This window comes from Rhinoraja longicauda, chromosome 8, assembly GCF_053455715.1.
Source record: "Rhinoraja longicauda isolate Sanriku21f chromosome 8, sRhiLon1.1, whole genome shotgun sequence".
In the NCBI taxonomy this organism is placed as follows: Eukaryota; Metazoa; Chordata; class Chondrichthyes; order Rajiformes; family Arhynchobatidae; genus Rhinoraja; species Rhinoraja longicauda.
In genome coordinates this window covers 1,685,446-1,710,878 of record NC_135960.1, presented here as the reverse complement: position 1 = coordinate 1,710,878, position 25,433 = coordinate 1,685,446, and the positions used below count along the sequence as shown (strand labels likewise).

Sequence of the window (25,433 nt, the reverse complement as noted above, 5' to 3'; positions counted from 1 at the left end):
GCTTGTCCAGTCCTTTTATAATTTTACACGTCTCTATAAGATCCCCCTCTCATCCTTCTAAACTCCAGTGAATACAAGCCCATTGATCTCTCCCTCTCCCCCAACCACCTCAACCCCCTCACCTACAACCACCTATCACTCACTAGGTATGAGCCCTTCTCTCCCCCTCTCTTCACCCCCCACCTCTCCACTTCCCCACGCCTCCATCTTCCCCTCCTCTCCCTCCCTCCCCCCCTCCGGTTACCTCCCTCCTCCCCCCCTCACCCACTCCCCAGTTACCACCTATCACTTGCCATGCTTAATCCCTCCCCCACTCGCTCCCCCCTGCCCTTTCTCTCCCTCCACCCACTTCCCTATCTCCCCCTCCCCAACCCACCCCCTCGGCCCTCTCCTCCTCTTATCCCCCCCCCCCGGTATCCACCCATCACTCCCAGTATCCACCCATCACTCCCCCTGTATTCACCCATCACTCCCCCTGTATTCACCCATCACTCCCCCTGTATTCACCCATCACTCCCCCTGTATTCACCCATCGCTCCCCCTGTATCCACCCATCTCTCCCCTGTATCCATCCATCCCTCCCCCCTGTATCTACCCACCCCTCCCCTGTATCTACCCACCCCTCCCCTGTATCCACCCCTCCCCTGTATCCACCCCTCCCCTCCCTGTATCCACCCATCACTCCCCATCTGTATCCACCCATCCTTCCCAGTATCCACCCATCACTCCCCCCCTGTATCCACCCATCACTCCCCCCTCCCCCCGTATCCACCCATCACTCACAGCTGCCGCGGCTCTGGCCGGGTTTGTGGGATCGGTACCAGATGTTTCGTCGATCCTCCTGCAGCTGGAAAAACCGCGGCCTGCTTCCAGTGGCTCGACCTCACCTTGTGGAGCAGCGCCCCCTGCTGCATGGCGCGCACGTCCACGGTCCCCGTCCCCGTCCCCGTCCACGTCCCCGTCCACGCCAGCATCGCCGCACGCGGGCGGACCTGCGGGACACAGGAGAGTTAGACCCACCTCACTTCCCCCACTCCCTCTCTCTCCCCCCTCCCTCTCCTCCTCACCTCCCCCCCTCCCCCTCACCTCCCCCCCTCACACACACCCCCCCCACACACCCCCCCCACACACCCCCCCTCACACACACCCCCCCTCACACACACCCCCCCCACACACCCCCCCTCACACACACCCCCCCCTCACACACCCCCCCTCACACACCCCCCCCCCTCACACACACCCCCCCTCACACACCCCCCCTCACACACAACCCCCCCTCACACACACCCCCCCCTCACACACCCCCCCCCCTCACACACACCCCCCCCTCACACACACCCCCCCCTCACACACCCCCCCTCACACACCCCCCCCCTCACACACACCCCCCTCACACACCCCCCTCACACACACCCCCCCCCTCACACACACCCCCCCCTCACACACACCCCCCCTCACACACACCCCCCCCTCACACACACACCCCCCTCACACACCCCCCCCTCACACACACCCCCCCACACACACCCCCTCACACACACCCCCTCACACACACCCCCCCCACACACACACCCCCCACACACACCCCCCCTCACACACACCCCCCCCTCACACACACCCCCCCCTCACACACACCCCCTCACACACCCCCCTCACACACACCCCCCCCTCACACACACCCCCCCCTCACACACACCCCCCCCACACACACCCACTCACACACACCCCCCCCTCACACACCCCCTCACACACACCCCCCCTCACACACACCCCCCCCTCACACACACCCCCCCCTCACACACACCCCCCCCCCTCACACACACCCCCCCCACACACACCCCACTCACACACACCCCCCCTCACACACCCCCTCACACACACCCCCCCTCACACACACCCCCCCCTCACACACACCCCCCCCTCACACACACCCCCCCCCTCACACACACCCCCCCCCACACACACCCCCTCACACACACCCCCTCACACACACCCCCCCCTCACACACCCCCCCCCTCACACACACCCCCCCCACACACACCCCCTCACACACCCCCCCTCACACACACCCCCCCCTCACACACACCCCCCACACACACCCCCCCCTCACACACACCCCCCCCTCACACACACACCCCCCCTCACTCACCCCCCCTCACACACCCCCCCTCACACACACCCCCCCCTCACACACACCCCCCCCTCACACACACCCCCCCCTCACACACACCCCCCCCCTCACACACACCCTCACACACACCCCCCCCTCACACACACCCTCACACACACACCCCCCCTCACACACACCCCACCCTCACACCCCCCCCTCTCACACCCCCCTCACACCCCGCCCCTCAGACAAACCCCCCCTCACACCCCGCCCCTCACACACACCCCCCTCACACACCCCCCCTCACACACCCCCCCCTCACACACACCCCCCCCTCACACACACCCCCCCCACACACCCCCCCCCCTCACACACACACCCCCCCCCCCCACACACCCCCCCTCACACACCCCCCCCTCACACACACCCCCCCTCACACACACCCCCCCCTCACACACCCCCCCTCACACACACCCCCCCCTCACACACACCCCCCCCTCACACACACCCCCCCCTCACACACACACCCCTCTCACACACACCCCCCCCACACACCCCCCTCACACACACCCCCCCTCACACACACCCCCCCCCACACACACACCCCCCTCACACCCACCCCCCCACACACACCCCCCCCACCCCACACACCCCCCCCACACACACCCCCCCCCTCACACACACCCCCCCTCACACACACCCCCCCTCACACACCCCCCCCTCACACACACACCCTCACACACCCCCCCTCACACACCCCCCCCCTCACACACACCCCCCCCCTCACACACACCCCCCCCACACACACCCCCTCTCACACACCCCCCCCCTCACACACACCCCCCCTCACACCCCCCCCACACACACCCCCCCTCACACACCCCCCCCTCACACACACCCCCCCCTCACACACACCCCCCCCCACACACCCCCCTCACACACCCCCCCCTCACACACACCCCCTCACACACCCCCCTCACACACACCCCCCCCCCACACACACCCCCCCTCACACACACCCCCCTCACACACACCCCCCCTCACACACACACCCCCCTCACACACCCCCCCCCTCACACACACCCCCCCCACACACACCCCCTCACACACACCCCCCCCACACACACACCCCCCACACACACACCCCCTCACACACACCCCCCCCTCACACACACCCCCCCCTCACACACACCCCCCTCACACACCCCCCTCACACACAACCCCCCCTCACACACACCCCCCCCCTCACACACACCCCCCCACACACACCCACCCACACACACCCCCCCCTCACACACCCCCTCACACACACCCCCCACACACACCCCCCCCTCACACACACCCCCCCTCACACACACCCCCCCTCACACACACCCCCCCCACACACACCCCCACACACACCCTCACACACACCCCCCCCTCACACACCCCCCCCCTCACACACCCCCCCCCACACACACCCCCTCACACACCCCCCCTCACACACACCCCCCTCACACACACCCCCCACACACACCCCCCTCACACACACCCCCCCCCCACACACACACCCCCCCTCACTCACCCCCCTCACACACCCCCTCACACCACCCCCCCCTCACACACACCCCCCCCTCACACACACCCCCCCCCTCACACACACACCCCCCCTCACACACACCCTCACACACACACCCCCCCCTCACACACACCCCACACACACACCCCCCCTCACACACACCCCACCCTCACACCCCCCCCCTCTCACACCCCCCTCACACCCCCCCCTCAACAACCCCCCCTCACACCCCCCCCTCACACACACCCCCCTCACACCCCCCCCCTCACACACCCCCCCCACACACACACCCCCCCCACACACCCCCACACCCCCCCCCTCACACACACCCCCCCCCCACACACCCCCCCCCACCCCCCCTCACACACACCCCCCCCACACACCCCCCCCCACCACACCCCCCCCTCACACACCCCCCCCACCCCCCACACACCCCCCACACACCCCCCCCACACCCCCCACCACCCCCCCACACCCCCCCCCTCACACACACCCCCCCACACACACCCCCCCTCACACACCCCCCCCCCCCCTCACACACACCCCCCCCTCACCACACCCCCCCACACACCCACCCCCCCACCCACCCCCCACACACACCCCCTCACACACCCCCCCCCACACACACCCCCCCCCACACACACCCCCCTCACACACACCCCCTCACACCCCCCCCCCACCACACCCCCCCCACACACCCCCCCACACACACCCCCCCCACACACCCCCCCCCACACACACCCCCCCCCACACACACCCCCCACACACCCCCCCCCACACACCCCCCCCCACACACACCCCCCACACACACCCCCCCCCACACACACCCCCCCCACACACCCCTCACACACCCCCCCACACACACACCCCCCTCTCACACACACCCCTCACACACCCCACCCCTCACCACCCCCCCTCACACCCCACCCCCTCACACACCCCCCACACACCCCCCCCCTCACACCCCCCACTCACACACACCCCCCCCTCTCACACCCCCCCCACACACCCCCCCCCTCACACCCCCCCACACCCCCCTCACACACACCCCCCCTCACACCCCCCCTCACACCCCCCCTCACACACACCCCCCCTCACACCCCCCCTCACACCCCCCTCACTCACACACCCCAACCCTCTCACAAACCCCCCTCACACACACCCCCTCACACACACCCCCTCACACCCCCCACACACACACCCCCTCACACACCCCCCTCACACACACCCCCCTCACACACCCCCCCCTCACACACACCCCCACACACACCCCCCCCACACACCCCCCCCCCTCACACACACCCCCCCCCTCACACACACACACCCCCCACACACACCCCCCCCTCACACACCCCCCCCCTCACACACCCCCCCCTCACACACCCCCCCTCACACACCCCCCCTCACACACCCCCCCCTCACACACACCCCCCCCTCACACACACCCCCCCACACACACCCCCTCACACACACCCCTCACACACACCCCCCCTCACACACCCCCCCTCACACACACCCCACCCCTCACACACCCCACCCCTCACACACCCCACCCCTCTCACACACCCCCCCACACACCCCCCCCCCTCACACCCCCCCTCACACACACCCCCCCTCTCACACCCCCCCCCACACACCCCCCCCCTCACACCCCCCCTCACACCCCCCTCACACACACCCCCCCTCACACCCCCCCTCACACCCCCCCTCACACACACCCCCCCTCACACCCCCCCTCACACCCCCCTCACACACACACCCCAACCCTCTCACAAACCCCCCTCACACACACCCCCTCACCCCCCCCCACACACACCCCCTCACACACACCCCCTCACACACACCCCCCCTCACACACCCCCCCTCACACACCACACCCACCCCCCCTCACACACACCCCCCCCCTCACACACACACCCCCCCCCTCACACACCCCCCCCCCACTCACACCCCCCCCCCACACACACAACACCCCCCCCTCACACACCCCCCCCTCACACACACCCCCCCCTCACACACACCCCCCCCCTCACACACACCCCACCCCTCTCACACACCCCCCCACACACACCCTCACACACACCCCCCCTCACACACCCCCCCCTCACACACACCCCCCCTCACACACCCCCCACACCCCCCCCTCACACACACCCCCCCCTCACACACACCCCCCCACACACACCCCCCCTCACACACACCCCCCCCTCACACACCCCCCCCCCTCACACACCCCCCCCCTCACACACCCCCCTCACACACCCCCCCTCACACACCACCCTCACACACAACCCCCCCTCACACACACCCCCCCCTCACACACACCCCCCCCTCACACACACACCCCCCCCTCACACACACCCTCACACACACACCCGCCCCTCACACACACCCCCCTCACACCCCGCCCCTCACACACACACCCCCTCACACACCCCCCCCTCACACACCCCCCCCTCACACACCCCCCCCCCCTCACACCCCCCCCCCTCACACCCCCCCCCTCACACACACCCCCCCTCTCACACACCCCCCCCACACACCCCCCCCCCTCACACCCCCCCCCCTCACACCCCCCCTCACACCCCCCCTCACACACACCCCCCCTCACACCCCCCCCTCACACCCCCCCTCACACACACCCCAACCCCTCTCACACACCCCCCCTCACACACCCCCTCACACACCCCCCTCACACACCCCCCCTCACACACACACCCCCACTCCCCTCCCCCCCTCACACACACCCCCCCTCACACACACACCCTCACACACACACACCCCCACTCCCCTCCCCCCTCACACACACCCCCCCTCACACACACACCCTCACACACACACCCCCACTCCCCTCCCCCCCTCACACACACCCCCCCTCACACACACACCCTCACACACACCCCACCCCCTCACACACACACCCCCTCACACCACCCCCCTCACACACCCCCCCCTCACACACCCCCCCTCACACACACCCCCCACTCCCTTCCCCCCCCCCACCCCCTCCCCCCCCTCCACCCCCTCCCCCCCTCCACTCACGTGCGTCGTGTCTGGGTGACGCCATGTTGTGGGCGGGGCTGTTGTTCGCTGCAGCCGGACCCTGGAATCACAGCACAGAGTGAGCCCAGACCGCCCGGCCCATCTACCCCCTGCTAGCCCAGATCACCCAGCCCACCTCCTCTGCAAACCCAGCTTCACCGCTCCACCCATCCTGCTAGCCCAGACAGCCTGGCCCACCCACACCCTGTTAGCCCTGACCACCCGGCCCATCTACCCCCTGCTAGCCCAGACAGCCTGGCCCACCCACACCCTGTTAGCCCTGACCGCCCAGGCCACACTTAGAGTAACTGTGAGCAGTTTGGGGGCCCATACCTGAGGAAGGATGTGCCGGCTCTGGAGAGAGTCCAGAGGAGGTTTACAAGAACGATCCCCGGAATGAGTGGGTTAACGTATGATGAGCGTTTGTGGGCACTGGGCCTGTACTCGCTGGAGTTTAGAAGGATGAGGGGGGACCTGATTGAAACGTACAGAATAGTGAGCGGCCTGGATAGAGTGGATGTGGGGAGGATGTTTCCACTAGTGGGAGAGTCTAGGACCAGAGGGCACAGCCTCAGAATTAAAGGACGTTCCTTTAGGAAGGAGATGAGGAGGAATTTCTTCAGTCAGAGGGTGGTGAATCTGTGGGATTCTTTGCCACAGACGGCTGTGGAGGCCACAAGTCAGTGGGTATTTTTAAGGCAGAGACAGGTAAATTCTTAGGTAGATACAAAACGCTGGAGTAACTCAGCGGGTCAGGCAGCATCTGTGGAGAGAAGGAATGGGTGACGTTTCAGGTCAAGACCCTTCTTCTTGATCAGTGCGGGTGTCAGGGGTTACGGGGAGAAGGCCGGAGAATGGGGCTAGGAGGGAGAGATAGATCAGCCATGATTGAATGGTGGAGTAGACTTAAAGGGCCGAATAGAAACATAGAAACATAGAAAATAGGTGCAGGAGTAGGCCATTCGGCCCTTCGAGCCTGCACCGCCATTCAATATGATCATGGCTGATCATCCAGCTCAGTATCCCGTACCTGCCTTCTCTCCATACCCCCTGATCCCTTTAGCCACAAGGGCCACATCTAACTCCCTCTTAAATATAGCCAATGAACTGGCCTCAACTACCTTCTGTGGCAGAGAATTCCACAGATTCACCACTCTCTGTGTGAAGAAATGTTTTCTCATCTCGGTCCTAATCCTTATCCTTATCCTTAAGCTGTGACTCCTGGTTCTGGACTTCCCCAACATCGGGAACAATCTTCCCGCATCTAGCCTCTCCAACCCCTTAAGAATTTTATATGTTTCTATAAGATCCCCCCTCAGTCTTCTAAATTCCAGCGAGTACAAGCCCAGTCAATCCAGTCTTTCCTCATATGCAAGTCCCGCCATCCCAGGGATCAATCTGGTGAACCTTCTCTGTACTCCCTCTAAGGCAAGAACGTCTTTCCTCAGGTTAGGAGACCAAAACTGCACACAATACTCCAGGTGCGGTCTCACCAAGGCCCTGTACAACTGCAGCAGAACCTCCCTGCTCCTAAACTCAAATCCTCTTGCTATGAATGCCAACATACCATTCGCTTTCTTCACTGCCTGCTGCACCTGCATGCTTGCTTTCAATGACTGGTGCACCATGACACCCAGGTCACGTTGCATCTCCCCTTCTCCCAATCGGTCACCATTCAGGTAATACTCTGCTTTCCTGTTCTTGCCGCCAAAGTGGATAACCTCACATTTATCCACATTATATTGCATCTGCCATGCATTTGCCCACTCGCCTAATCTATCCAAGTCACTCTGCAGCCTCCTAGCATCCTCCTCACAGCTAACACTGCCACCCAGCTTCGTGTCATCCGCAAACTTAGAGATGTTGCATTCAATTCCCTCGTCCAAATCATTAATATACACTGTAAATAACTGGGGTCCCAGCACTGAGCCTTGCGGTACCCCACTAGTCACTGCCTGCCATTCCGAAAAGGACCCGTTTATTCCTACTCTTTGCTTCCTGTCCGCCAGCCAGTTCTCTATCCACATCAACACTGAACCCTCAATACCGTGTGCTTTAAGTTTGTACACCAATCTCCTATGTGGGACCTTGTCGAAGGCCTTCTGAAAGTCCAGATATAACACATCGACTGGTTCTCCCTTATCCACTCTACTAGTTACATCCTCGAAAAATTCTATAAGATTCGTCAGACATGATTTGCCTTTGGTAAATCCATGCTGACTTTGTCCGATGATTTCACCACTTTCCAAATGTGATGCTATCACATCTTTAATAACTGACTCTAGCATTTTCCCCACTACCGATGTTAGGCTAACTGGTCTATAATTCCCCGTTTTCTCTCTTCCTCCCTTTTTAAAAAGTGGGATTACATTAGCTACCCTCCAGTCCTCAGGAACTACTCCAGAATCTAAAGAGTTTTGAAAAATTATCACTAATGCATCCACTATTTCTGAGGCTACTTCCTTAAGCACTCTGGGATGCAGCCTATCTGGCCCTGGGGATTTATCTGCCTTTAATCCATTTAATTTACCTAACACCACTTCCCGACTAACCTCGATTTCCCTCAGTTCCTCCATCTCTTTAGACCCCCGGTCCCCCGCTATTTCCGGCAGACGGTTTATGTCTTCCTTAGTGAAGACAGAACCAAAGTATTTGTTCAATTGGTCTGCCATCTTCTTGTTCCCTATGATCAATTCACCTGTTTCCGACTGCAAGGGACCTACATTTGTCTTAACTAATCTTTTTCTCTTGACATATCTATAAAAGCTTTTGCAGTCAGTTTTTATGTTCCTTGCCAGTTTTCCCCTCATAATCTATTTTCCCTTTCCTAATTAAGCCCTTTGTCCTCCTCTGCTGGACTCTGAATTTCTCCCAGTCCTCTGGTATGCTACTTTTTCTGGCTAATCTGTATGCTTCATCTTTTGTTTTAATACTATCCTTGATTTCCCTTGTTAGCCACGGATGCACTACCTTTCCTGGTTTGTTCTTTTGCCAAACTGGGATGAACACTTGTTGTAGTTCATCCATGCGACCTTTAAATGCCTTCCATTGCATGTCCACCGTCAACCCTTTCAGCATCAATCGCCAGTCTATCTTGGACAATTCACGCCTCATGCCCTCAAAGTTACCTTTCTTTAAGTTCAGAACACTTGTTTCTGTATCGACTTTGTCACTCTCCATCCTAATGAAGAACTCTACCATATTATGATCACTCTTGCCCAAGGGGCCTCGCACAACAAGACTGCTAACTAACCCTTCTTCATTACTCAATACCCAGTCTAGAATGGCCTGTTCTCTCGTTGGTTCCTCGACATGTTGGTTTAGAAAACCATCTCTCAAACATTCCAAGAAATCCTCTTCCTCAGCACCCCTGCCAGTTTGGTTCACCCAATCTATATGTAGATTGAAGTCACCCATTATAACTGCTGCACCTTTAGTGCATGCATTTCTAATTTCCTACTTGATGCCATCCCCAACCTCCCTACTGCTGTTAGGTGGCCTGTACACAACTCCCACTAGCGTTTTCTGCCCCTTAGTGTTTCGTAGCTCTACCCATATCGATTCCACTTCCTCCAAGCTAATGTCCTTCCTTTCCACTGCTTTAATCTCCTCTCTAACCGGTAACGCTACCCCACCTCCTTTTCCTTTCTGTCTATCCCGCCTGAATATAGAATATCCCTGGATGTTGAGCTCCCAGCCTTGGTCACCCTGGAGCCATGTCTCCGTAATCCCAACTATATTATAATCATTAATAACTATCTCCACATTTAATTCATCCACCTTATTACGTATACTCCTTGCATTGAGACACAAAGCCTTCAGGCTTGTTTTTACAACTCTCTTACCCCTTGTACGATTATGTTGAAAAGTGGCCCTTTTTGATTTTTGCCCTGGATTTGTCTGCCTGCCACTTTTACTTTTCACCTTGTTACCTGTTGCTTCTACCCTCATTTTACACCCCTCTGTCTCTCTGCTCATGCTCCCATCCCCCTGCCACATTAGTTTAAATCTTGATTCTACTCCTATCACTTATGTTCTTATGATCTAAGGATCCCCCTCCTCCCTAAAGTCTCTCTGCACTCTTTAGAAACCTTCTCCCACCTCCGCTCCATTCGACAGTTGCGTGCTCAACAGTCAGCAGAAAGACAATACATGTTTACAATCGAGCCGTCCACAGTGTACAGGTCCACGATCAAGGGAATAACGTTCAGTGCAAGGTCAAGTCCAATAAAGTCTGACCAAAGATATTTTGGGGGTCTCCAGTGCAGTAGATGGGAGGTCAGGATAGGTCTCTGGTTGGTTATAGAGTGATACAGTGTGGAAACAGGCCCTTCGGCCCAACTCGCCCACACCGGCCAACATGTCCCATCTACACTAATCCCATCTGCCCACACCGGCCAACATGCCCCACCTACACTAGTCCCACCTGCCCACACCGGCCAACATGCCCCACCTACACTAGTCCCACCTGCCCACACTGGCCAACATGCCCCACCTACACTAGTCCCACCTGCCCACACCGGCCAACATGCCCCACCTACACTAGTCCCACCTGCCCACACCGGCCAACATGCCCCACCTACACTAGTCCCACCTGCCCACACCGGCCAACATGCCCCATCTACACTAGTCCCACCTGCCCACACCGGCCAACATGCCCCATCTACACTAGTCCCACCTGCCCACACCGACCAACATGCCCCACCTACACTAGTCCCATCTGCCCACACCGACCAACATGCCCCATCTACACTAGTCCCACCTGCCTGCGTTTGGCCCATATCCCTGCTAACCCGTCCTATCCATGTACCTGTCCAACTGTTTCTTAAACGTTGAGATAGTACCTGCCTCAACTACCTCCATCACTAGCGCACAGTGGCACAGCTGGTAGAACCTCCGTCTCACAGCGCCAGACACCCAGGTTCGATCCTGACCTCGGGCGCTGTCTGTGTGTGGAGTTTGTACGTTCTCCCCGTGACCGCGTGGGTTTCCTCCGGGTGCTCCGGTTTCCTCCCACATCCCAAAGACGTGCAGGTTTGTGGGTTAATCGGCCCCTCTGTAAATTGCCCCCTGGTGTGTAGGGAGTGGATGAAAAGGTGGGACCACACAGAACTAGTGAGTGAACGGGAGATTGATGGCGGCGTGGACTCGTCGGTAGGGTTGCCAACTTCCTCACTCCCAAATACGGGACAAGGTGACGTCACCGCCCCGCGCCCCACATGGCCTCACCCAGCCAGCGGCCACGTGCTCCCGCTCCATCAATGGCGGCCGCCTGGGCTGGGAGGCGGGTTGCTATGCAACCTCCGTTAGGTGGCGCCCGGGCCTACAGCGTCCGGGCCTCCACTGTCCGGGCCTACAGCGCCTGGGCCTACAGCGCCCGGGCCTACAGCGTCCGGGTCTACACTGTCCGGGCCTACAGCACCCGGGCTTATAGCACCCGGGCCTACAGCACCCGGGCCTACAGCACCCGGGCCTACAATGTCTGGGCCTACAGCACCCGGGCCTACAGTGTCCGGGCCTACACTGTCCGGGCCTACAGCGCACGGGCCTACAGTGTCTGGGCCTACAGCGTCCGGGCCTACAGTGTCTGGGCCTACAGCGTCTGGGCCTACAGCACCCGGGCCTACAGCGTCTGGGCCTACAGTGTCTGGTCCTACAGTGTCTGGGCCTACAATGCCCGGGCCTACAGCGTCCGGGCCTACAGCGTCTGTGTTTACATTCTCCGGGCCTACAGCGTCCGTGTCTACACTCTCCGGGCCTACATTGCCCGGGCCTACAGCGTCCGGGCCTACAGCGTCCGTGTCTACACTCTCCGGGCCTACAGCGTCCGGGCCTACAGCGTCCGGGCCTACAAGTTCCGGGCCTATACTGTCCGGGCCTATACTGTCCGGGCCTACAGCGTCTGGGCCTATAGCACCCCCCAGGCCTAATATGGGACAAGGACGGTCCCATACGGGACAAAAGAATTGAGCCCAAAATACGGGATGTCCCGGCTAATTCGGGACAGTTGGCAACCCTACTCTTTGGGCCTGTTTCCACACTAAACTAAACTAATTTTCTAAACTAAATTAAATCACTACTGTGCTAAAACCAAGAGGAACTATAAAGGCACCACAATCCCACACAGAAACAGAACTCTAAACATGACAATCCCACACAGAAGCAGTAGACCGTACCTTTCGATCGCGGCCTTCTCCTCTCCGTCTCTCCACCTTGATCTTAACTCCCGATATTCATTTTGCAGGACCTCATCCTTTTTCCTACCTAAGTCATTCGGGGCGGCACGGTGGCGCAGCGGGTAGAGCTGCTGCCTCACGGCGCCAGAGACCCGGGTTCGGTCCCGACCACGGGCGCCGTCTGTACGGAGTTTGTACGTTCTCCCCGTGACCTGCGTGGGTTCTCTCCGGGCGCTCCGGTTTCCTCCCACACTCCAAAGACGCACAGGTTTGTAGGTTAATTGGCTTCGGTAAGAATTGTAAATTGTCCCCTAGTGGGTGTAGGATAGCGTTAGTGTGCGGGGATCGCTGGTCGGCGTGGACCCGGTGGGCCGAAGGGCCTGTTTCCACGCTGTATCTCTAAACTAAACTAAATTAAACTGAAATATGATGTGTGGCTGCCCTTCCTCATCCAGGATAATGACAAGTAGTTGCACTGATTGACTTCCTCATCCACACATCCCCTCCACTCACCCTCTCTTCCAATATCCACCGGAGGACATCCTTGCTATTGAGGCAGTGCAGCGTAGGTTCACCAGGTTAATCCCCAGGATGGCGGGACTGTCATATGAGGAAATATTGGAAAGACTGTGGGCTTGTATTCACTGGACTGGAGTTTAGAAGGATGAGAGGGGATCTTATAGAGACGTATAAAATTATAAAAGGACTGGACAAGCTAGATGCAGGAAACATGTTCCCAATGTTGGGGGAGTCCAGAACCAGGGGCCACAGTCTAAGAATAAAGGGGAGGCCATTTAAAACTGAGGTGAGAAGAAACTTTTTCACCCAGAGAGTTGTGAATCTGTGGAATTCTCCGCCACAGAGGGCAGTGGAGGCCGATTCACTGGATGGATTATAGAGAGAGTTAGATAGAGCTCTAGGGGCTAGTGGAATCAAGGGATATGGGGAGAAGGCAGGCACGGGTTACTGATTGTGGATGATCGGCCGTGATCACAATGAATGGCGGTGTTGGTTCGAAGGGCCGAATGGCCTCCTCCTGCACCTATTTTCTATGTTTGTATGTAACACAACTCCACCTTACATTACATTAATTTTATCTTTAAAATTTGCCACTCTCTCCTTGAAACTAACCCTCTGGTATTTGTGTTTGAATTTAGTTTGTACACTCACTCTGAAGAAGGGTCTCGACCTGAAACGTCACCCATTCCTTCTTTCCAGAGATGCTGCCTGACCCGCTGAGTTACTCCAGCATTTTGTGTCTTATCTTCGGTGTAAACCAGCATCTGCAGTTCCTTTCTACAGTTAATGTCCCGTGTACCGAGGTACAGTGAAAAGCCTTTTTGTTGCGCGCTAACCAGTCAGCGGAAAGACAATACGTGATTACAATCGATCCGTCCACAGTGTACAGATACTGGATAAAGGGAATAACGTTCAGTGCAAGGTAAAGCCGGCAAAGTCCGATCAAGGATAGTCCGAGGGTCTCCAATGAGGTAGATGGGAGGTCAGGACCGCTCTCTAGTTGGTGAGAGGACGGTTCAGTTGCCTGATAACAGCCGGGAAGAAACTGCCCTTGAATCTGGAGGTGTGCGTTTCCACACTTCTGTACCTCTTGCCCGATGGGAGAGGGGAGAAGAGGGAGTGGCCGGGGTGAGACTGGTCCTTGATTATGCTGACATTGGACATTTCCGGCCTGGGGTGAGAAGGATCTGACTGTCTACCACATCTACGCCCAGCATTATTTTATACAATTCCATCAGGTCTCCCCTCAATCTCCAGCGTTCCAGAGAAAGCAATCCTTGCGATGGTTGGTGTATATTCAGCAGGAAAGGATGGAATGGGATTCCTGAATGTGTCACGGAGTCACAGAGTGATACAGTGTGGAAACAGGGCCTTCATACAGTGATACAGTGTGGAAACAGGCCCTTCATACAGTGATACAGTGTGGAAACAGGCCCTTCATACAGTGATACAGTGTGGAAACAGGCCCTTCATACAGTGATACAGTGTGGAAACAGGGCCTTCATACAGTGATACAGTGTGGAAACAGGCCCTTCATACAGTGATACAGTGTGGAAACAGGGCCTTCACAGAGTGATACAGTGTGGAAACAGGCCCTTCATACAGTGATACAGTGTGGAAACAGGGCCTTCACAGAGTGATACAGTGTGGAAACAGGCCCTTCATACAGTGATACAGTGTGGAAACAGGGCCTTCACAGAGTGATACAGTGTGGAAACTGGCCCTTCATACAGTGATACAGTGTGGAAACAGGGCCTTCACAGAGTGATACAGTGTGGAAACAGGCCCTTCGGCCCAACTTGCCCACACTGACCAACATGTTCCAGCAACACTAGTCCCACCTGCCCGCGTTTGGTCCATATGCCTCCAAACCTGTCCTATCTGTGTCCCTGTCCAACTGTTTCTTAAACGTTGGGATAGTCCCAGCCTCAACTACCTCCTCCGGCAGCTCGTTCCATACACCCACTGTGTGGAAAAGTTACCCCTCAGATTCCTATTAAATCTTTTCAAGATTCCAAGATCAATTCATTGTCGCGTGTCCCATTTAAGGTGCAGTGAAACTTCAGTTCCCTTCACCTTGAATGTGGTGTGAAGCCAATTCCCCTCAGTTGACTCATCAATGTACAACGAGATCTGGGTGTCCTAGTGCATCAGTCACTGAAAGGAAGCATGCAGGTACAGCAGGCAGTGAAGAAAGCCAATGGAATATTGGCCTTCATAACAAGAGGAGTTGAGTGTAGGAGCAAAGAGGTCCTTCTGCAGTTGTACCGGGCCCTGGTGAGACCGCACCTGGAGTACTGTGTGCAGTTTTGGTCTCCAAATTTGAGGAAGGATAGTCTTGCTATTGAGGGCGTGCAGCGTAGGTTTACTAGGTTAATTCCCGGAATGGCGGGACTGTCATATGTTGAAAGACTGGAGCGACTAGGCTTGTATACACTGGAATTTAGAAGGATGAGAGAGGATCTTATCGAAACGTATAAGATTATTAAGGGGTTGGACACGTTAGAGGCAGGAAACATGTTCCCAATGTTGGGGAGTCCAGAACCAGGGGCCACAGTTTAAGAATAAGGGGTGGGCCATTTAGAACGGAGATGAGGAAGAACTTTTTCAGTCAGAGAGTTGTAAATCTGTGGAATTCTCTGCCTCAGAAGGCAGTGGAGGCCAATTCTCTGAATGCATTCAAGAGAGAGTTAGATAGAGCTCTTAAGGATAGCGGAGTCAGGGGGTATGGGGAGAAGGCAGGAACGGGGTACTGATTGAGAATGATCAGCCATGATCACATTGAATGGTGGTGCTGGCTCGAAGGGCCGAATGGCCTCCTCCTGCACCTATTGTCTATCACATCACCTGTCCATGTTCTCCACAGATGCTGCCTGACCCGCTGAGTTCCTCCAGCACTCTGTGTCTCCACTAGTTCCATGTTATCTCACTTTCTCATCCACTCCCTGCACACGAGGGGGCAATTTACAGAGGGGCCGATTAACCCACAAACCTGCACGTCTTTGGAGTGTGGGAGGAAACCGGAGCGCCCGGAGAAAACCCACGCAGGCCACGGGGAGAACGTACAAACTCCGTACAGACAGCGCCCGTAGTCAGGATGGAACCCGGGTCTCCGGCGCTGTGAGGCAGCAGCTCCACCCGCTGCACCACCGAGCCGCTCTATCTAGTTATAAACTATCTGTTTCATAATTCCCCAGCTGGGACCTGCCATAAGCCCCAGAATAAAATATTCATTAGACAACACTTTGCAAAACAACTGGCACAGACAGAGTCAGCAACAGAGAGACAGAGAGAGACACAGGGACACAGGGACACAGAGACACAGGGACACAGGGACACAGAGACACAGGGACACAGAGACACAGGGACACAGAGACACAGAGACACAGAGACACAGAGACACAGAGACACAGAGACACAGAGACACAGAGACACAGGGACACAGAGACACAGGGACACAGAGTCACAGAGACACAGAGACACAGAGACACAGAGACACAGAGACACAGAGACACAGAGACACAGAGACACAGAGACACAGAGACACAGAGACACAGGGACACAGAGTCACAGGGACACAGAGACACAGAGACACAGAGACACAGGGACACAGAGACACAGGGACACAGAGACACAGAGACACAGAGACACAGGGACACAGGGACACAGGGACACAGAGACACAGAGACACAGAGACACAGAGACACAGGGACACAGGGACACAGAGACACAGAGACACAGGGACACAGAGACACAGGGACACAGGGACACAGAGACACAGGGACACAGAGACACAGGGACACAGAGACACAGAGACACAGAGACACAGACACACAGAGACACAGAGACACAGAGACACAGGGACACAGACACACAGAGACACAGAGACACAGAGACACAGAGACACAGGGACACAGAGACACAGGGACACAGAGACACAGAGACACAGAGACACAGAGACACAGGGACACAGAGTCACAGGGACACAGAGACACAGAGACACAGAGACACAGGGACACAGAGTCACAGGGACACAGAGACACAGGGACACAGAGACACAGAGACACAGGGACACAGAGACACAGGGACACAGAGACACAGAGACACAGAGACACAGAGACACAGAGACACAGGGACACAGAGTCACAGGGACACAGAGACACAGGGACACAGAGACACAGAGACACAGGGACACAGAGACACAGGGACACAGGGACACAGAGACACAGAGACACAGAGACACAGGGACACAGAGACACACAGACACACAGAGACACAGGGACACAGAGACACAGAGACACAGAGACACAGGGACACAGAGACACAGGGACACAGAGACACAGAGACACACGGAGACACAGAGACACAGGGACACAGAGAGAGAGAGTCACAGAGACACAGAGACACAGGGACACAGGGACACAGGGACACAGAGACACAGGGACACAGAGACACAGAGACACAGAGACACAGGGACACAGAGACACAGAGAGAGAGAGTCACAGGGACACAGAGACACAGGGACACAGAGACACAGGGACACAGGGACACAGGGACACAGAGACACAGGGACACAGAGACACAGGGACACAGGGACACAGGGACACAGGGACACAGGGACACAGAGACACAGAGACAGAGAGACACAGAGACACAGAGTCACAGAGTCACAGAGACACAGAGAGAGAGATAGAGACAGACAGAGATAGACTGAGAGACAAAGACACAGACAGGGGCAGAGACACAGAGACAGAGAGAGAGACACAGAGATAGAGAGAGACACAGAGATAGAGAGAGACACAGAGACAGAGAGAGACACAGAGACAGAGAGAGACACAGAGACACAGAGACACAGAGACACAGAGACACACGGAGACACAGAGACACAGATAGAGAGACAGACACAGAGACAGAGACATCAAAACATTGTGTAGGAAAATAACTACAGATGCCTGTTCAAATTGAAAGTAGACACAAAATGCTGGAGTAACTCAGCGGGTCAGGCAGCATCTGTGGAGAGAAGGAATGGGTGACGTTTGGGGCCGAGGCCCTCAAGGTCCGAAACGTCACCCATTCCTTCCATCAAAAGGTTGTAGTAGATGGTGAGTTATCACAACAATCTCCCCCAGTTGAGTCCGTCGTGCTGCAGGGACCAGTGTTGGGACCCTTGCTGTTCGTGATGTACATCAACGATCTGCCTGACAACCTGTCTGTGAGAGTGTGACTCTTTGCAGACGGCTGTATTGTGAGTCGAGAGATCAAAGCTGCTGAAGATGCCAAGGTTCTTCAAAATGACATAAACAATCTTTGCAACTGGGAAACCATTTGGCTAAATGGGGTCTCAATGACAGCAAATGCTTTTCCATGGTATCACAGAGTGCTGGAGTAACTCAGGGGGTCAGGCAGCATCTGTGGAGAACATGGATAGGTGACGTTTCACAGAGTGCTGGAGTAACTCAGCGGGTCAGGCAGCATCTCAGGAGAGAAGGAATGGGCAACGTTTCAGGCCGAGATCCTTCTTCAGACTGATTGCTTTTCCATGAGAGTTACTCATAAAGTCAAGCCAATGATAAACCGGTACAAGGTGGGAGAAACCTGCTTAAAGAGGTTGATCACCAACCGTACATGAGGGTTGAACTCACATCTGGCCCAGCCTCGAACAGACACGTAAACCAGATTGCCACAATAGACAATAGACAATAGGTGCAGGAGGTCGGCCCTTCGGCCCTTCGAGTCAGCACCACCATTCAATGTGATCATGGCTGATCATTCTCAATCAGTACCCCGTTCCTGCCTTCTCCCCATACCCCTGACTCCGCTATCCTTAAGAGCTCTATCTAGCTCTCTCTTGAATGCATTCAGAGAATTGGCCTCCACTGCCTTCTGAGGCAGAGAATTCCACAGATTCACAACTCTCTGATTGAAAAAGATTTTCCTCATCTCAGTTCTAAATGGCCGACCCCTTATTCTTAAACTGTGGCCTCTGGTTCTGGACTCCCCCAACATTGGGAACATGTCTCCTGCCTCTAACGTGTCCAACCCCTTAATAATCTTATACGTTTCGATAAGATCTCCTCTCATCCTTCTAAATTCCAGTGTATACAAGCCCAGTCGCTCCAGTCTTTCAACATATGACAGTCCCGCCATTCCGGGAATTAACCTAGCAAACCTACGCTGCACGCCCTCAATAGCAAGAATGTCCTTCCTCAAATTTGGAGACCAAAACTGCACACAGTACTCCAGGTGCGGTCTCACTAGGGCCCTGTACAACTGCAGAAGGACCTCTTTGCTCCTATACTCAACTCCTCTTGTTATGAAGGCCAACATTCCATTGGCTTTCTTCACTGCCTGCTGTACCTGCATGCTTCCTTTCAGTGACAGATGCACTAGGACACCCAGATCTCGTTGTACGTCCCCTTTTCCTAACTTGACACCATTCAGATAATAATCTGCCTTCCTATTCTTACCATCAAAGTGCTTACTCCCGTACCTGGGAGTTGAACTCACATCTGGCTGAGCCTGGAACAGAGACGTAAACCAGATTGCCACCAAAGCAAACAGAGCTGTGGGACTTCTCCGGAAAAATGTATCTGACCGTGACAAGCCAACAAAGGAGGCAGCGTACTAAACACGTGTCCGCCCACTGTTGGAATAATGCCAGACCACATGGGACCCTCACCAGAAGAATAACATTGACACCCTTGACAAGGTTCAGAGGCGTACAGCACGGTTTGTTTGTTTGTGACGCCCAACTAGATAGAGCTCTTAAGGATAGCGGAGTCAGGGGGTATGGGGAGAAGGCAGGAACGGGGTACTGATTGAGAATGATCAGCCATGATCACATTGAATGGCGGTGCTGGCTCGAAGGGCCGAATGGCCTCCTCCTGCACCTATTGTAGATTGTTATATTTTTAAAGTTATTCACGTTTTAAAGTTTAAATCTATCTCCTAGGGAGGGAGGGAGGAGGGTGGGGAGGGAGGAGGGGGGAGGGGTGAGTGTGTGGGGAGAGGGGAGGGGGGTGGGGGGGAGGGGGAGAGGGGATGGGGTGGGGAGAGGGGAGGGAGGAGTGTGTGGGGAGAGGGGAGGGGGGGAGGGGGAGAGGGGATGGGGTGGGGAGAGGGGAGGGAGGAGGGAGGAGGGGGGAGTGTGTGGGGAGAGGGGAGGGGGGTGGGGAGAGGGGAGGGAGGAGGGGGGAGTGTGTGGGGAGAGGGGAGGGAGGAGGGGGGAGTGTGTGGGGAGAGGGGAGGGGGGAGTATGGGGGAGTGGGGGGCTAGGAGAGGGTGTTGCACCAAAGCAGGAGAGGTTTGGACCCAATGGGTCCACTTGGTCTAGTTTATACTAGAATTACAGCAAACAAAAACAGCTCCCTGCAGTCACCAACCACATCCATGGACTGAACCAGAGTGGAACATCCTTCCCCACACCACCAGATGTGCACTGACATTGTCACTGTCCAAGTCACAGCTGGACAACTCGGATCATCTCAACAAACTTGCCCACATAAACATCCAAACCAGTGCAGCAGAAAACAGAAACAGAGACAGAGACAGAGACAGAGACAGAGACAGAGACAGAGACAGAGACAGAGACAGAGACAGAGACAGAGACAGAGACAGAGACAGAGACAGAGACAGAGACAGAGACAGAGACAGAGAGAGAGACAGAGACAGAGAGAGAGACAGAGACAGAGACAGAGAGAGAGACAGAGACAGAGAGAGAGACAGAGACAGAGACAGAGACAGAGACAGAGACAGAGAGACAGAGACAGAGACACAGAGAGAGACCGAGACAGAGAGACAGAGAGCCAGAGAGAGACAGAGACAGAGACAGAGACAGAGACAGAGACAGAGACAGAGACAGAGACAGAGACAGAGACAGAGACAGAGACAGAGACAGAGACAGAGACAGAGACAGAGACAGAGACAGAAGAGAGACAGAGAGAGAGAGACAGAGACAGAGACAGAGACAGAGACAGAGACAGAGACAGAGACAGAGACAGAGACTTTAGAAGGATGAGAGGAGATCTTATCGAAACGTATAAGATTATTAAGGGGTTGGACACGTTAGAGGCAGGAAACATGTTCCCAATGTTGGGGAGTCCAGAACCAGGGGCCACAGTTTAAGAATAAGGGGTCGGCCATTTAGAACGGAGACGAGGAAAAACTTTTTCAGTCAGAGAGTTGTGAATCTGTGGAATTCTCTGCCTCAGATTCTAGGTGAGAGGGGCAAAGTGTAAAGGAGATGTGGGGGGCAAGTGTTTTTACACAGAGGGGGGTGGGAGCCTGGAACGCACTGCCAGGGGTGGGGGTGGAGGCAGATACCATAGTGGCGTTTACGAGGCTTTTGGACGGGCACGTGGATACGCAGGGAATGGAGGGGGATGGATCACGTGCTGGTAGAGGAGAGTTGGTCTTGGCATCATGTTCAGCACAGACACTGCGGGCCGAAGGGCCTCTTTTGCTGTGTAGGAAGGAACTACAGATGCTGGTTCAAACTGAAGATGGACACAGAGTGCTGGAGTAACTCAGCGGGTCAGGCAGCATCTATGGAGAACATGGGTCACACCTGTTACAGCCCCAGTAAATAACACAGAGAGCGATCCTGTGGAGATGAAGACGAGACTCACCAGCAGAGACTGGGATCCACGGGAGCTGAGCGAACTCAGGCCACTGTGACGGGCAGACACGGCCACAGGTACAAGAGGTCCACACGCTCCTTGTCTGCCCACTCCCCGCACTGACCGCTCCCACACTGACCGCTCCCACACTGACCGCTCCCACACTGACCGGTCCTGCACTGTGATGCTGGGAAGATACAGCAGCTCACGGACTGGGCCAAACCTCAAAGACTGTGTGTCAGCAACTGCAGCTGCCAGTGTGCTAGAGTAGACCTGTACATAATGCATGAGTGTACGCTATTAACACAGCCTGAGAGCTCTGAGTGTCTCTCTCTCCCTCCCTCTCCCCTCTCCTCCCTCCCCTCTCCCTTCTCCCCTCCCCTCCTCTCCCTCTCTCCCCCTCCCACACCCTCCCCCCTCCCCTCCCACACCCCTCCCCTCCAACACACCCACACCCATCCTCCTCACACACCCCTATCTCTCACCCTCCTTCTACTCTCTCCCCTCTCTCTCTCCCTCCACCTCTCTCCCACCCTCTCTCCTCTCTCCCACCCTCTCTCACTCTTTTCTTCTACCTCCCTCTCCCTCCCTCTCTCAAACTCACTCTCTCTATCTCCCTGTCTTTCTCTCTCTCCCTCTCTCTCTCCCACCCTCCCTCTTTCTTTTCTCTCTCTCCCACCCTCTCCCTCTATCTCACGCTCTCTCCTCCCTCTCACACCCTTTCTCTATCTCCCTGTCTTTCCGTCCCTCTCACCACCCTCTCTCCTCTCTTCCACCCCTCTCTCCACTCTTTTCTCTCTCCCTCTCTCAAACTCACTCTCTCTATCTCCCTGTCTTTCACTCTCCCCTCTCTCTCCCACCCTCCCCCTCTCTCCCACCCTCCCCCTCTCTCCCACCCTCTCTCCCTCTCTCCCACCATCTCTCTTTTTCTCTCTCCCTCCCCTCTCTCACACTCACTCTCTTCTCTCCCCTCAATCCATCTCTCTCTTACCATCTCTCTCTCCTTCTCTCTCTCCCACCTTCCCTCTCTCTCCCTCTCCCTTTCTCTCTCTCACTCTCTCTCCTCTCTCTCTCTCTCTCTCTCTCTCTCACATCCCGTCTAAGGTCATTAGTGATGTGATAGTAGATTAGGCCTGTCGGCCCATCAATTCTACCCCGCCATTCAATCGTGGCTACCTTATAGAGACGTATAAAATTATAAAAGGACTGGACAAGCTCGATGCAGGAACAATGTTCCCAATGTTGGGGGAGTCCAGAACCAGGGGCCACACAGTCTAAGAATAAAGGGGAGGCCATTTAAAACTGAGGTGAGAAGTAACTTTTTCACCCAGAGAGTTGTGAATCTGTGGAATTCTCTGCCACAGAGGGCAGTGGAGGCCGATTCACTGGATGAATTTAAGAGAGAGTTAGATAGAGCTCTAGGGGCTAGTGGGATCAAGGGATATGGGGAGAAGGCAGGCACGGGTTACTGATTGTGGATGATCATCACTATGAATGGTCGTGCTGGCTCGAAGGGCCGAATGGCCTCCTCCTGCACCTATTTTCTATGTTTCTATGTTCATCAGTGATAGGAGCTGAATTAGGCCATTCGGCCCATCGAGTCTACTCTGCCATTCAATCATGGCTGATCTATCTCTCCCTCCTAACCCCATTCTCCTGCCTTCTCCCCATAACCTCTGACACCCGCACTGATCAACAATCTATCTATCTCTGCCTTAAAAACATCCACTGACTTGTGGCCTCCACAGCCGTCTGTGGCAAAGAATCCCACAGATTCACCACCCTCTGACTAAAGAAATTCCTCCTCATCTCCTTCCTAAAGGAACGTCCTTTAATTCTGATGCTGTGCCCTCTAAAAATTAAGTGTAAAAATCCTTCCTCATAATTTTATATTCTTCTATCAAGCTGGGAAGGGCACGGAGACGATTTACGAGGATGTTGCCAGGACTAGAGGGTGTGAGCTACAGGGAGAGGTTGAGCAGGCTGGGTTTCTATTCCATGGAGCGCAGGAGGATGAGGGGAGATCTTATAGAGGTGTACAAAATCATGAGAGGAATAGATCGGGTAGATGCACAGAGTCTCTTGCCCAGAGTAGGGAATCGAGGACCAGAGGACACAGGTTCAAGGTGAAGGGGGAAAAGATTTAATAGGAATCCGAGGGGGAACATTTTCACACAGAGGGTGGTGGGTGTATGGAACGAGCTGCCAGAGGAGGTAGTTGTGGCTGGGACTATCCCATCGTTTAAAAAACTGTTGTACAGGTACATGGATAGGACAGGTTTGGAGGGATATGGACCAAGTGCAGGCAAGTGGGACTAGGGTAGCTGGGACATTGTTGGCCGGTGTGGGCGAGTTGGGCCGAAGGGCCTGTTTCCACACTGTATCACTGTGACTCTATAACTAGATGGACACACAAGGAACTGCAGATGCTGGTTGACTAGGCACAAAGTGCTGGAGTGACTCTCTGGAGGACAGGGACGGGTGACGTTTTGGGTGAGGACCCTTCTTCAGACTGAAGACTCGGTTGACCTGTAGTTGAGTCGTCAGCGGGCCAACTTATGAAGATGGCGGTGGACGTTGGAGGCGATGGGACAAATGGCACTGGACTGAACAAATGAAAAGGTTTAATAGGAATCCGAGGGGTAACATCACATGTACTGACCAACACCACCGCAGGGATCTACAGGAGACGTTGCCTCAAAATGGCAGCCAGTATCATCACTGACCCACACCCCCCCACACTCTCACTGACCCACACCACCCTGGCCACACTCTCACTGACCCACACCACCCCCCCACACTCTCACTGACCCACACCACCCTGGCCACACTCTCACTAACCCACACCACCCCCCCACACTCTCACTGACCCACACCACCCTGGCCACACTCTCACTGACCCACACTCTCACTGACCCACCCCCCCCCACACTCTCACTGACCCACACCACCCTGGCCATACTCTCGTCTCGCTGCTACCATGGGGAAGAAGGTACAGGAGCCTGAAAACCACGACCACCAGGTTCAGGAACAGCATCTTCCCTGCAGCGGTCAGACTCGTGAACACCGCACAACACTGACCTCAGCAACGGTGGTCTTCTACGGACCGCGTCCTGGGCTGGAACACGGACTCCGGTTTCGCCCCGTCATGGTTTGGAGGCAGAGTACGACTGTCATTAATTTCTTGTACAATCGATTAATATATATTTATTTATGAGCTTTCTGGGAAAGGGCCTGTTACGTTGCAGCACTTAAGAATTTAACCGCTCACTCACTGGAACTTGCGATCATTAAACCCTTCTCATCTCATGTGTGGGAAGGAACCGCAGATGCTGGTTTAAAGCGAAGACAGACACAGTGCTGGAGTAACTCAGCGGGTCAGGCAGCATCTGTGGAGAACATGGATAGGT

General features: G+C 56.1%; 1 long non-coding RNA gene across 1 annotated transcript; it reads right to left on the bottom strand.

Annotated features, from left to right (window-relative positions):
* Positions 1-789: 789 nt before the first annotated feature.
* LOC144596170 (uncharacterized) lies at positions 790-25,210 on the bottom strand. The gene is made up of 3 exons (XR_013547574.1): positions 25,105-25,210; positions 6,711-6,771; positions 790-992 (listed from the first exon to the last, which is right to left on the bottom strand). It is a non-coding gene; the product is annotated as an uncharacterized LOC144596170 (long non-coding RNA).
* Positions 25,211-25,433: the final 223 nt, after the last annotated feature.